General features: G+C 42.5%; 1 long non-coding RNA gene across 1 annotated transcript in view; it reads right to left on the bottom strand.

Annotated features, from left to right (window-relative positions):
• LOC146031900 (uncharacterized) overlaps positions 1-13,960 on the bottom strand; it is a 37,500-nt gene that overhangs the window by 6,710 nt on the left and 16,830 nt on the right. The window lies entirely within an intron of this gene.

Consider the following 13,960-nt stretch of genomic DNA (forward strand, 5'->3'; position numbering starts at 1 on the left):
ATCAACTGTCCGCATTTCCCATACCACCCCTTTGGGAAAAGCAATCGGGCCAGATTTAAAAAAAAGTTAAATTATTAAATCTTCATGGACCAAGCACTAAATTATTAGGGAAGGCTTTTATCAGAGCTATGAATAATAGGCTGCAAGCTTTGATCAAAATATTCAAGGAACCTTAATGGACTAGCGCAAGTTGTAACTAGCAATGGGGCAAATGTATTAAGCCTTAACAAGAGATAAATGCAAGAGTGATAAAGAGAGATAAATGTCCAGCCAATCAGCTCCTTACTGACTTTTTTCAAACACAGCCTGTAACATGACAGTTAGCAGATGATTGGCTGGATTTATCTCTTGTTAAGGCTTAATACATCTGCCCCAATGTGCGCTGGACCATTTTTGCTGGATTTTGGATTTGGCTCTGATTCATTGTCCGACTTGGAATTTGGATTTGCTAAACTGCTGTGACGAGTTTTGGATTGATACATTCTCTCTGAGGAAGCCACTGATGCCAACATTAGGTGGGAAAACGCATTAGAGGTTACTTTTAAGCACTCGGGAAGTCATATATTGAGGCCCAGCTTTTATACAACATAGAGGTTGCATCAATATCAGTTTACAGCAGACACAAAGAACAACAAAAGTGGACTCCAGAGAGATATGCAAGAATCAGCACCAGCAGCTGGGAGGCACGGAGGAGGCTGGAGGCTCGAAGGGTCTACGTTGTCTGGCCAGACTAAACTTTTCAACTATTCCATGTATTACCATTTATCAGCAAAAGACCACATTATCATTGCATGCTGTACTAACTTTGGACAGTAAAACTTAATATACTGCACTAGTAACTACACAAGTTGGTTTCAAACTTACTAAGTGAGTTGGAAGTAGAAGTATGGCTAACACTAGGCTAACCTCTAATGACAGCATTATCGTGTTCAGGGACTGTGCCAGTTAATCTAACATCCTATCCTAAAACATGTCGACTCTGATCAGTACTAATTTTAATACATTTTTATTGCTGTGTATGTTCTTTTAATTGTTACATGTGAAATGTGTCCTATGTATTGATTGCTAATGTTAAATTACATATATGTATGACAAAAAATCTATATGTTCCCGTGCACAGTGATATTTTTCTTGTTCTGTCTAGTCTTTTTGAGGTCTGAGCACCGCACAATATCACAGCGGCAGGTCATTTCATATATGAAAACCCTGAATATCAGGTTGCAGCACTAGACCATTCCTTGGTATAGTTTTGGATTTGGTTTAAAACATTTTTTTCACAAATAGACAAAAAAAAGCTAAAATCACAGAATTTGGGAGTCTTTATTGTTTCTATATTATTAATCTCAATAACATAAATTTCCTGTCAATTTTAACCACCTCAAAGCTCACAATATTGTTTTCACGAGCATTCGCCAATGGTTGAAGCAAGCTGGCTGGTTACTGTTAGGACTCTAGGAGGCACCACCAAACCTGAACCCTAAATTCTATTGCCTCTACCCGTGGTCGATGGACATGTGCGGTGCTAGTCTTCACCTTTAACAGCCGCATTCGAAGGAGCTGGTTTTTTTTTTTTTTTTACTTGCAGCTCTATGTAAACTGTGTGGAGTCACATGGCTTATATATGGAGAACAAAGAACACCAAACATGCCAAAAAATATAATCTAGTCAGGGTCAGTAGATTAAAAACAGTTAACCTAAAGGAAGCTCTTGAATGACAAGTATTCATTGAGACCTTGTGGCGATACAGTTTTCAGGTTATAAATCCATTTGGATTCTTTCTGCAGTAGGGCAAGGTTGCGATCACTGCCCCGTGTTCTCTCAGGACTGCAGTCAAATGGTTTGTACTTCAAGGAGGCTAGGTTATGGTGGAATTTCTGAAAGTGTTTGGCTACAGGTTGGTCCATTTCTTTTCCTGCTAGAGCTGCTTTGATGGTGCTGCGATGCATCCCCATACATTCTTTGAACTGCCTAGAAGTTTTGCCTACATAAAGTAAGCCACAGCGGCAGCGTATGTAATATACCACAAATTTAGAGTTGCACGATAGGGTGTGTCTAATGGGTAATTTTTTTCCTGTATGGGGATGTAGAAAGTAATTCCCTGTCTCCATGTATGAACAGGTGGTGCACCCCCAAGCACTGGTAGACACCCATTTTTTGGGGGGTGAGAAAGTGGGTAGGGCCTACTGTGCTCCTGTCTGATATGTCAGCATGAACTACGTAGTCACTGACATTTCTGCCTCTTTTGAAGCAAGGCATAAGGCGGCTGTTCTGCAGGCGAGATAAAGCTGGATCCGTTTGTACTATTGGACAGTGGCCCTTATTCAGATCTGATCGCAGCACAAATTTGTTCTCAAAATGGGCAAAACCATGTGCACTGCAGGTGGGGCAGATGTAACATGTGCAGAGAGAGTTACATTTGGGTGGGGTGTGTTGAAACTGAAATCTAAATTGCAGTGTAAAATGAATGCAGCCAGTATTTACCCTGCGCGGAAACAAAATAACTCACCCAAATCTAACTCTTTCTATACATGTTACATCTGCCCCACCTGCAGTGCACATGGTTTTTCCCATTTTGAGAACAAATGTGTACTGCGATCAGATCTGAATAAGGGCCAGTATCTCTTTCCCTCAACTACCATTTTTTGACTGGTGTTTGTGTATTTAATTACCTAGGTTTGGGGGCTTGATCCTTTAGATTCAGCTGCTCCCCTGTTTTTGAGTAGGTCATCCCTGGGAATTGCCATAGCTTTGGTCCTAGCTTTTAACTGACTTCATCTATGGCATTACTTCAGATCCTTCTTACTCTCTGGTATTGGGAGAAGGGAAGCCCCTGCTTGAGGGATCCTGGATGAACGCTAGAGGCTAGGAGGAGTGAATTACAGTCCGTGGGTTTAGAAAACACTGAAGTACTCAGGAGGGGTCCTTTCCTGGAGACTGAGACGTCAAGGAAATGTACTGTCTCATCATCTATCTTATAGGTAAATTTGATATTGGGATCTTGGTGATATATTTCTGTCATCATGTGGATGAATTCCTCCCTGGATGCTCCCCAGAGGAGGAACATGTAAATGTAACGTGTGTAGAATAAAATGTGTTTGCTAAATTTATCCTGTGAGAAAAACAGATTATTCTTGATTTTAAACATGAAGGAATTAGCATACACTGGGGCCGAGCAAGAGCCCATCGCACACCCACATATTTGTAATAAATATTCATTGTTAAACAGAAAGTAATTCCTAGTTAAGGTAATTGCAATAAATGTAGGAAGTCAATGTTAGGTCCACAATATTTCAAATTGTCCTGCAGCAGTTGGCCCACTGCGCTTATGCCTCTATCATGAGGAATGTTCGTGTACAGACTGACTATGTCAGCTGTGCATAGCCAGTACTGTTTGGACAAATTGGTCAAGATTTGTAGTTTTGATAGAAACGTGCTGGTGTCTTTTGGTAGGTGGGTTGTTTCTGTACCACCTCCTGTAGGTAGAAGTCTATGTATTTAGAAATGTCGTAGTATAATGAGTCCCTTGCCGATATGCGTGGCCTACCCGAAGGTTTGATGGGGTCCTTGTGCAGCTTTGGTAAGGTGTATAGAAGGGGGGTCTTGGGTGATTGTTTAAACAATACAGACATTGTCACTCACCCTGGTATAACATTGTGCAATCTTCGTTCAGCTTCTTGTACACTTCTTGTAATGGATCTTTCATTTGCCGGTAGATCTCTTCCTTGTAGCTGGAGAGGTCTTGTATCATGATCGCTCTTCCTTTGTCCGCTGGGCAAATAACAATATATTTGTAATCCAATAGGTCTTTAAGGGATTTTTACTCCTGTTTGGTGAGGTTGAACTTGATATTGGCTGATTTTTTGCCACATGCCTTGTTGCAGTCTGATAGCATTCTGGTGAATTAACACTTTTCGTGATGAAAATGAAATAATTATTTTTTGTGTAATTACAATATTTTATTACACAAAAAAGGTGCTTATATGAAGGAACCTTAGAGCTCATACCAAAACTCAAAATGAGGTGGGAGTGACCATATGTGTAAAGGTATCTTTAAAACTCGATATACAGAATCACCACGGCGAGCATAAAGCATATAAAGGTAACTTTTGTGGAAACCCAAACTGAAAACACCTCGTGTGACAATATAGATGGTATTACCCAAGCAAAATCCAGGAATGGTGCATACCGTAATCAGTAGGCAAGAAGATAATTTCAAACACGTAGCAGTATCTTTAAAAGCTCAGCGATCACTCAGTCCTATCCAACATATCCACTTTTTGTTCTGGATAACTTCGAGAGGGGATTGCATAGTGGTCCTCCAACTGGATTTGTGGCTGCAGGGACTGGTTGCGCCTTGGGACATTTCTACACTTTCTTGTTTACTTAGCATTCTGGTGCATGTTCACATAGCCATATTATACGAGACTGGGTCAAATGTGGATTTAGGTTAGGTATCGGAAGTGGGTTCAGTCTTGTTATTAAAGTGCCCCTTTAGTCTGAGATGTCTGCACAATTTTCAGATATTAATTTCATTAGTGAAGCCATCATGTATGCTTGTGGGCATGAAGATCAGACCCTTGTTTTGGACTCTTAACTGAGTTTCTGTCAGCTGTCTGCTGGAAAGATTATGTACTAATTCTTTCCCTTTGGTTTGCGCCCTCTTTTCCCTTTGGCACTGTCCACCTCTTCTGGTACGGGCTTGTTTGGTTCTCTGCGGGCCCACGTGGTAACCCCTAAAGGGGGACGACCCTTGGTGGTTGTGCGGCTGGAGCTTGGAGCATCTGTGTCGCTGTTTGAGGTTGTTGCCCTGCTTGAAGTATTGGTCTCCAGCGTTGTTTGTTTATTTCTCCATTGGTATCTTTGCCTGCTGTATCTGGGCTTTCCTCCTGGGTTGCTGATCCAGCCGTAGACTCGATTCTCCTCCTAACCATTCACTTTGTCAAAATTGTCTCTTTTAAACTTTAGGAGATCTTTACAATATTTTCTATCTGGGTTGTTAGCTTGTTCACCCAGGCTCCCTCCGTATCTTCTACCAATTTCTGTAGACACACAGTTTCCAGTTGGGCAATTTTCACACGTACAGTGTTCAGTTCTTTAGTGGCTTCCTCTATGACTAGGAGGATTTAGTCAAAGGAGGCTTTGTTTAAAAGAGACAAGTTTGACAAAGTGAATCGCGATTACGAGGAGAATCGAGTCTACGGCTGGATCAGCAACCCAGGAGGAAAGCATTGCTGTATCTGGGCTTTCCTCCTGGGTTCATCATTATAAGACCGTGAGTGCTGCCCACCTACCCCTTGCTACATTTATCTGGGAAGGCATCTGGCAAATACCAATACATGATCACGAGTGCCGAGTGAAAAATCACTTCTATAAAAATATATCTATTTTACATTTTTCAGGTTTTTTTACGTGCAACTAGGTTCAAACTGCATGGATAAAAGGTTTTTTAGATGCACATGAACAAAGGGCACCGAACAGCACAATTTACAACAGAGTATAGGGCAGCATACAGCAGCGTGCCCCATATACAATTACTATACAGAGCACACCCACTTGTAAGTATGGAAACAGTATAGCCACTGCAGCAGAGTATAGTGCAGCATGCATCAGCATCAAGGAATACGGACCTCTCATCTCTAGTTCTAATATTAGTATATACTGTATGCCCAAAACACCATTATATTGCCGTCAAATGCACTCATCTCTTAGGAACAAGAGCTGGCTTGTGAGAAGTAACGTACCTATATTTTTGGGGCCCTGAAGCTTTAACCAGCAACACAAGGGCAACATCTCACAAGGTCCCCTTTCAAAAATCACCTTATACCACCCCTCTTCAGTCATCAGAATTCTCTTTCCCTTCCCTTCATCTGACAACACACACTGCTCAACACCAGAAAAATAACCTTGTTAGACACCTCCTTGTCTTCTTCTAACCTTTTATTGCTCCTAGCCTCCTTCCTAGGACATTCCTTCTCAGGTGCTGCCATCCCTAGAAATGTCACTCATAGAATCTCTGCAGACTGCTGGGAAATGTAGATTTAAACCGATACACGTTTAATACAGTATAGATTTAATAGCAGTTACACTAGTATCCTGGCTGTCATGGTGTTTTTAGTGACCAGCTATAACCATACAGTACATAAAAAAACATGTTTTTTGGTGGTAAAAAATTCTACAATATGGGTAAAACCAAGAGTTGTCATATTTATTTTCAACATAACGCCATCTTTGGACAACTTCCTGTGGCCCTTATCCAGACATCTGACAGGTAGCGTAAAGCCCGGAGATGGTGCCTGTGATCAGCCTGTGTCTGATAAGAGCAGAATGATGCTGAATGTCTCCTGTAATTAAAGGACAAGGATATTTGGAAAAAAAATAAAAAAGTAGCATATGTCTTGTCCATAAGCATTTTCTATAAACATGCTTTAGTGCAGGGCTGGGCAATTGCGGCCCTCCAGATGTTGATGAACTACACATCCCAGCATGCCTTGCATCAGTTTCAGCATGGCCACATAGCAAAACTAATGCAAAGCATCCTGGGATGTGTAGTTCATCTGGAGGGCCGCAATTGCCCAGCCCTGCTTTAGTGGAATAACAAAAACAAACAAATAAATTAGTCCCAAGGCGCAAACACTTTTCTTCTGCCGAGTCCAGAAGAAAGGGTCACCACTCAACCCTGTATCGGTGCAGCTTATTTGGAGAAATGGACCAGGGGCGATGAGAAGTTGTCAACACATTGTCAAGTTGTCTCAAGTGAATGAGGTATATAAAACAATGAATATATAATGAATATATAAAAAGCATGTATCAGTGAATGTCCCGTCAATGAGAGAATATAATTCAAAGAACTGAGGGGTGGGCATCTACAAGCGTACCCGCACACACGGTATTAGTAGATAGATTGTGCACATAAAGGTTTCTTTTAGGCCTGAGTGGGATTCACCACAGGTGCATACTCAAAAGTTGGCATAGGATGCGTAGCATACTCACAAGTTAATGCATTAATATATACGCATCTTGGTGTCTTTAAAGTAATCCACTGTCACTGTGTGTGCATATGTAGATGTAAATCATCCATTCGCATGCCATATGAACGTACGCGCCGTGCGAATGGTGGGCCGGCGTACCACCATTCGTAGGGGGGGTTCTGGTTGACTCACAAGGACGCAAATTTGCATCCGAACTAATCAACCAGAATAACCCCCTGAGAAAGGCAAGTAGATCTTTGCACTATTTTGTTATTACTCAATGACATCAGCAGTATAATGTGGCAGAAGGAAGTCATTGATGGAAAATTTAGGAGATGCTTTTAATAATTGGTTACCCAAAATGTTTCTACCATATAGTAAATCACCTAATTGCCATTGCCTTCACAGTAATACCAACAACCGGATGTTTCTTAGAATGTTTAGACCCTTATACAGTTTATTGTATTCCTAGTATTAACTATTCAAGCATATGGAAAGGTTTCCCTAAACATAAAAACATAGAATTTGACGGCAGATAACAACCACTTGGCCCATCCAGTCTGAATGATGAGAATCTTATATGATTCTGGATTCCATTGTTACCAAAATGAAGCAGCTAGACGTTCTACTCATATCTGCCTACATTCCCAGAATTGCGGGAGGCTCCTGATTTTTTCTGCAGTACCCCGCACATCCGGAAGCTCAGGCAGATCTCCTGAATCCTGCCCGCTCCCTAGTGAAGTGAGCAGGATGGCGAGGTAATCACCAGCACTTGTGTGAAAGTAGGGTGGGGCCAAAATTAAGCAAAGCACGTCATTTTAGACCAGCCGCCTTCCCACAGACCCACGAATTGCAATATTTTCCTGAGGGGGGAGGACCGGGCTTGATGTCAGAGGCTGCCCCCCCCAAGTTCTCTGGAGCATCTCCTCTCCTGGCTTCTCCCAGAGCTGAGAACTTAAAAGTAGGTGGATATGGTTCTACTTGCAAAGAGGCAGATTAGTGCTTGTAATTTATGTGGCAAATTTAGTAGGAATAACTCTTGAAAGTTCAAAAGCGAGTAAACGTTTCTAATTATTTACGTGAGAAAATTGTCTTAATTAGTTTCTGATGCATGATGATGAAAAAAACATTTATGGAAAACGAACGACAGTGTCGGAAAAAATGTTTATGATTTATGTAGGATGCACGGAAGGTGGTGAGATTGCAGCTTAATGCCATTTTATATTGTACACCAGGGCTTTGCAGAAAATAAACGATGCAACCATAGGCAGCTGGGTGCCATGTAAGGAACACGCTGAGACGAGGTCTGACAATGTCTTTAATAGACTGTATAGACAGGAAAACAGGCAGTTTCCTCTCTGCGCTTCTAGGATAAGGATCAAATGCTGTAAACACAGAATAACAAAACAAATGACATGAAAGTTTGCTTCAAAGCCTCAGGATGGAACATTTCACATTTACAGTTTAACATTAATTCCAACTGCATCTAGGATTTTGTCATCTTAAATTATGGAGATGGCTCCCGACTGACGGGAAATAAACACACAAGGAAAGCGAAAGCTATTCCGAGCTCCCTGATGATGTTATTTTCTTGCTTACTGTAATCATGTTAATAATAATTGAAAATTTTAAAACAACCTGTAATCCATATGCAAGCACCAATGCCACAGGGCACAGCGAGGATTATGTAAAGCACTTACATTTTACTAGCAGAATAAAAGGTCCAATAAAGGTTTATGCAAGTTAGCATATGGCTTATGATAATGTGTATAATAAATGGGTTCATTGCAAATTTAGGCCTACAGGTCTATCAGATGTTTGCTGAAAATGGGATAGATTTGTACATATTTTCTTGGTTATACTCAAAGATAATTTAAAAAAATGGGTATACTGTATTTAAAAATGAGGCTGAGAGTACGGCACCATCCTTATTCAGTTGGCGCCTATTGTAGATTTAGCTTGCAGGGAGCTTGAAACGGCACCATGGTGATTGGAGAATTGACCAGTTTATCCTTAGGACACGCCCCTCTGGCAGCTTTATGCCAATCAATTTACAAATGACTTGCGAATAGATTAATCGCTGATTTTTGTTGCTGTTTGACCTGATGAATGTGCGCTACAATAAAAAAAATGCATGAGCAGTCTTTTGATAATTGGTCACTGTGCAAATTTAAGGGAAATTGTAAAATTGTTAAAGATATTGTATTATTTACAAATCCCCTAGTGTGTACCCAGATTAACTTATTCCTGCCGTGAGCTGATAAGAACTGATTGAGCATAGAGATCAGTGGTGGATTTAGGGTGGGGGTACCCAGTCACATGCCATCCTTTTTTTTCTAGTTTTCTCTTTTAATTTTGGGTCGTCCGTACCAAGGCACTTGGGGGCATGAAGGAGCTGGTAACAGCGCTGCAGGGAGACCCGCATCAAAGATTAAGCAAGTTTAACTGTGCCATTGATGGAGGGAAACCATCTGGTACTCACCCAAAGTATTCGTCATCGGCAATAAACCATCAATGATTTCAAATCATCGATGGTCGATGGCCATCCCAAAGCAGCAAGTGCTGGGGTAGACTGGGTATCTCGCTGAATCCCCACACTGCAGTCTGCAGCTAAACAATGGCAAACAGGCTAAGTGTACTAGTTAAACACTGGCTGTGGAGGCTGAACTGACAGGGGAAGATGTGGCAGGCAGCTGACCATGGAGGTATGTGAGAAGTTGAGGTGCTAATGGGCCACTGCAGCCCTGCTCCCAGACACTGGCTGAGGCAGCTCCCTCTGTGGTAAGGAATATGATGAAGGGGAGGACTTGGGCTATGTTTCAGGGTAGGACAGGGCCGGATCAAGGTTTATGGGGGCCCTGGACAACACAAGTCCATCACCCACCAACAGAGGCTGGTTCGTCCCCCCCCCCCCCCCCCGAGCCCAGTCGGAGACAGCCCCCCCCCCCCCCATGGAGGCAGGTTCGTCCCCCCCCCCATGGAGGCAGCCCCCCAGACGGTACCTTGGATCGGGGCAGCGTGGTCCAACCATCCATGCTGCGCTGGGTCACTGCGGAGGATGGGAAGTCAGTGGAGGGGTCCCTGAGGTGGATGGGATCTACTACTTCACATCCACCTAAGGGACCCCCTGCGGCGGATGGGGACTACTGTCTCCACTGTGGTACTTTCACCAGTTCCACGTTGGCTCCGCACATGCTCAGTAGTGCCTCAGTGGCCATATTGGTACAGTAGTAATATGGAGTCTTCACAGTAGAGCACTCCATATTTAACATTAATTGATATCATTTGTTTTGGAAAGGCTATTTCAACTGCATTTCAGTAAAGATAACATCCAATAGTACTTTATAGTATAAAACCTATATATCCTATAGGGATCAATCCTATTAGGTACAAGGGGGGCAAGTTGGCGTTGCAATAGCATAGAAAAGCCAACAAGGGCACCAAAGCCCAATCTTGTCCTGGATTTGCAGATTTTTATATGGAGTCCTATGGGGCTCTAACTTCCAAGTAAACTCATGGCTAGCGGTATTGATCCCACACAATCTACAGATTCACCTATCCAACAGCAAAGTAATTTCAAACTGCACTAAAAATGTTATATGTTCTGGAATCAATAATAATATGAAATGTTATCTGGAAGAAAACTGTAGTTACATTTTTTTTTTTACTCATGAGTTAAAAGGCATTGCTTTCTCACAGGAGCACAATGGAAAGACACAGATGCTAACAATTCCGATCCCCCGTTTGCTTACAGTGTGCCTACTAGAGCAGCATGTCTCGGGAGAGCTGAATCAGCCGGAGTACGAGTGATATGAGTCATTTTTAGCAGGGTTGCACACAGAGCGGATTGCTAAGAATGTAAGGGGATTCTGCTGAAGCATGCAATGCTTGATGGGAACTTAGACATCTCCATTACTTAGTTGCAGTGACTGCTTGGGCAAATCTCATGGGATGAATAATCATTCTGTTTTTAGCCTGTGGCAATATGGCATGCATGCCTTGTAATAGAGGCGGGCATATGGTGGGAGCTCGTTAGGTTGCCTCGGAACCAATCAGGGCACTACTGGATACTTCAGTGTATGCACTATTAGCAGTTAAATGAACAATTGCTTATGACAATAGGATGTGATGCACCTGTTTACAAATACCAAAGACCTTGCAGCTGTTTGCTGGACAAAATCTGCATTTGTTTTAGATTGTACAATTTATTGGTGAGTTGTGCGAGTACTAATACAATGGTGAAGATTGTGAGGATTGTGTGATTGTACTGTATATCTTTTATTTATATTTGTATGCTCTATCGCATGGAACAATGATTAAAATAAGCTACATAAACATGCAATAAATACGTGTATATATATATATATACACATTATATATTAAAATATTTATTTTTTAATATAGTGTTTCAAAAAACCACAATTCAAATGCGTATAAACAAGTTAACATATTTAACAGTTGTTATCTTAAGTAATAATATACTTAAAAAAGGAATAACTAACTAAACATAAAAACTACCGAAAACAAGGCAAGCGGTAAAAAAGACGGTAGTAAAAAAGAGTGGAGCTGGAGTGTGAGCTACACCATGGTTGCGACTGCTGTACCATGGCCACAGGCCCATCTTGGAAATGGCTTACGTCTCTTGGAGTCCTCCTCTTGGCCTGCAGCCCTCATACCTCTTAATGACAGAGACTTATTTCCGCTGATGTCTTCATAAAAATGGCACAAGCATATGCAGTGCCCATCTTTAGTATCTCCTGAGCGAGCACCATCCAGGATTTTTCATTCCAATTTAGAGCCCTTCCATTCAACCTGTCCTTCACCCCTCGAGTCTTATAAAGATCATGGCCTGCATGGTATCAGAGCTATTCCTGCTTGGGATTACAATAATCGTGTACCTGGACAACCTCCTTCCAAAAGCATTGTCACAGAAGAAACTGAATCTGCTCCAGTACACTCTAAACACTTATCCCTTCCTTCTTCAGCATGGCTGGATTATACATTTCCATATCAGAGGCTGTTGCTCCTAGGTTACTTCTGGACACAATGGAACAGAAGAGTCTTCCTCCATATGGAAAAGGTTTGCTCCTTGGAGGATTTACACCTTTGTATCCATCTCTTGGGGAAAATGGTGGCATCTTCTGAAGCCCTTTCATTTGGTAATTTCCATTCCAGGTGGTTTCAGCTGGACCACTGGACAAGATCTTACCTCCATATGCACAGGTTGGTGAAGCTGGTGCTAGAATCGAATCTTGTTGGAGTATCGACGGTTTAGAATTTGGGAATGGAAAGTCTTAATGATGGTTGCGCCTCAAAGGCTGGGAACATTGTGTCTGAATCATTAATTCCAGGGTCAGTAGTCCAGTCAGGAGTCTACTCTCCCTATCAACATCCTGGGGCTTCGGGTTATGAACCAGGCCCTTGGCAAGTGGATCATCTCCTCAGAGGTCAGGGCATCCAGATTCAGTTGGACAACTTATGTCAACCAACATGGAGGTACACACAGCAATGAGAGAAGTTAGCCTGATATCTGCAGTTTTCATTCCTGGGGTGGAGAATTGGGGGGTGGATTATCTCAGCCATCAGGACCTCCACCCAAGAAAATGGGTGCTTTATCCATTCATCTTTCAACAACTGACATGTCAATGGGGGATTCCCCAGATTGATTTAACGGTGTCCAGTCTGAACCACAAGCTACCAATCTATTGATCCAGCAGCAGCCATGGATGCCCTGTCAACTCCCTGGCCTTGCAATCTTGCCTATCTATTTCCACCAATTCCACTAATCCCAAGGCTACTCAAATGCATCAAAAGAGAGTCCACTTCAGTCATCCTAGTGGCTCCAGATTGGCCTCGACAATCATGGTACATGGACCTTTGTATACTTCTGGCGGAAGAACCATTGCATCTTCCACTTCGACAAGACCTCTTACCATGTTTTTGTTTAACGGTGTGGCTATTGAAACCATGTTGTTAAGCAGGCACTGTATTCCTAAGTCTGTCATACCTACTGTGCTTAAGGCCAGGAAGGTGGTTACTTCATCACATGTGTCATGTGTGAGTCACACAGACTACCTATGGCTGTCTATCCTGTATTCTACATTTTCTTCAAGTGTATTTGTCCACAGGGCTTTGATTGGGTTCCTCAAAGGTCCAAGTTTCGGCCCTGTCAATATGCTTTTAACAACGTTTGGCCCTTATACCAAAAGTTCAAACATTTCTGAAGGGTGTCCTCAGGATCAGATTTGAGCCTCTGGAGTCAGTGGACTTATGGTTGTTGACCTGGAAAACTATTGTTTTGCTAGCATTGGTATCAGCCAGAAGAGTCTATGACCACAGTGCCCTGTCCTGTAGACCCACCCTATCTGGTGTTTCACATGGACATAAGGAAATTATGGACTAAGGGGGATTTCTTCCCGCAGATAGTATCAGCTTTCCATATCAACCAACACATCATAGTTCCGGTGTTGTCAGAATATTCCAGCTCCCTGGATGCAGTGCGCTCCCCAGACATCTATGTGGATAGGACGGCTGCTTTGCAGGAGGCTGTTTCACTCTTTGTTCTCTACTACAATGCAGCAAATAGAGGCTGGCCTGTATCTAGACAGATGCTGGTGCACTGGATTTGCCTAACATCCAACATGCTTATCGAGCATTTTCGCAAAGGGCTCCCTCAGTGATTTCTGCTCAGTCCACTCGGTCGGTGGGCCATTCTTGGTGGGCTGCCCTAGGTGTTTCTATGACTCATTTGTGTCCAGTGGCCACATGGTCCGGCTCTAACACCTTTGTGAAATTCTACTTGTTTGACACCTTTATGGCCTCCGCTTCACAGTTTGGCTGAGCGATGTTGCAAGACTCTCAGCCCTCTCCCGCCCATTGGCAGAGCTTTGTGATGTCCCCAATGTAAGAAGACTGCAGTGTCCCCTAGTGGATGAAGTAGAAAACAGTAATTTAGTACTAACTGTTAATTCCATATCTCCGATTCCACAGGG

The sequence above is a fragment of the Crinia signifera genome, chromosome 1 (genome assembly GCF_055691185.1).
Source record: "Crinia signifera chromosome 1, ASM5569118v1, whole genome shotgun sequence".
In the NCBI taxonomy this organism is placed as follows: domain Eukaryota; kingdom Metazoa; phylum Chordata; class Amphibia; order Anura; family Myobatrachidae; genus Crinia; species Crinia signifera.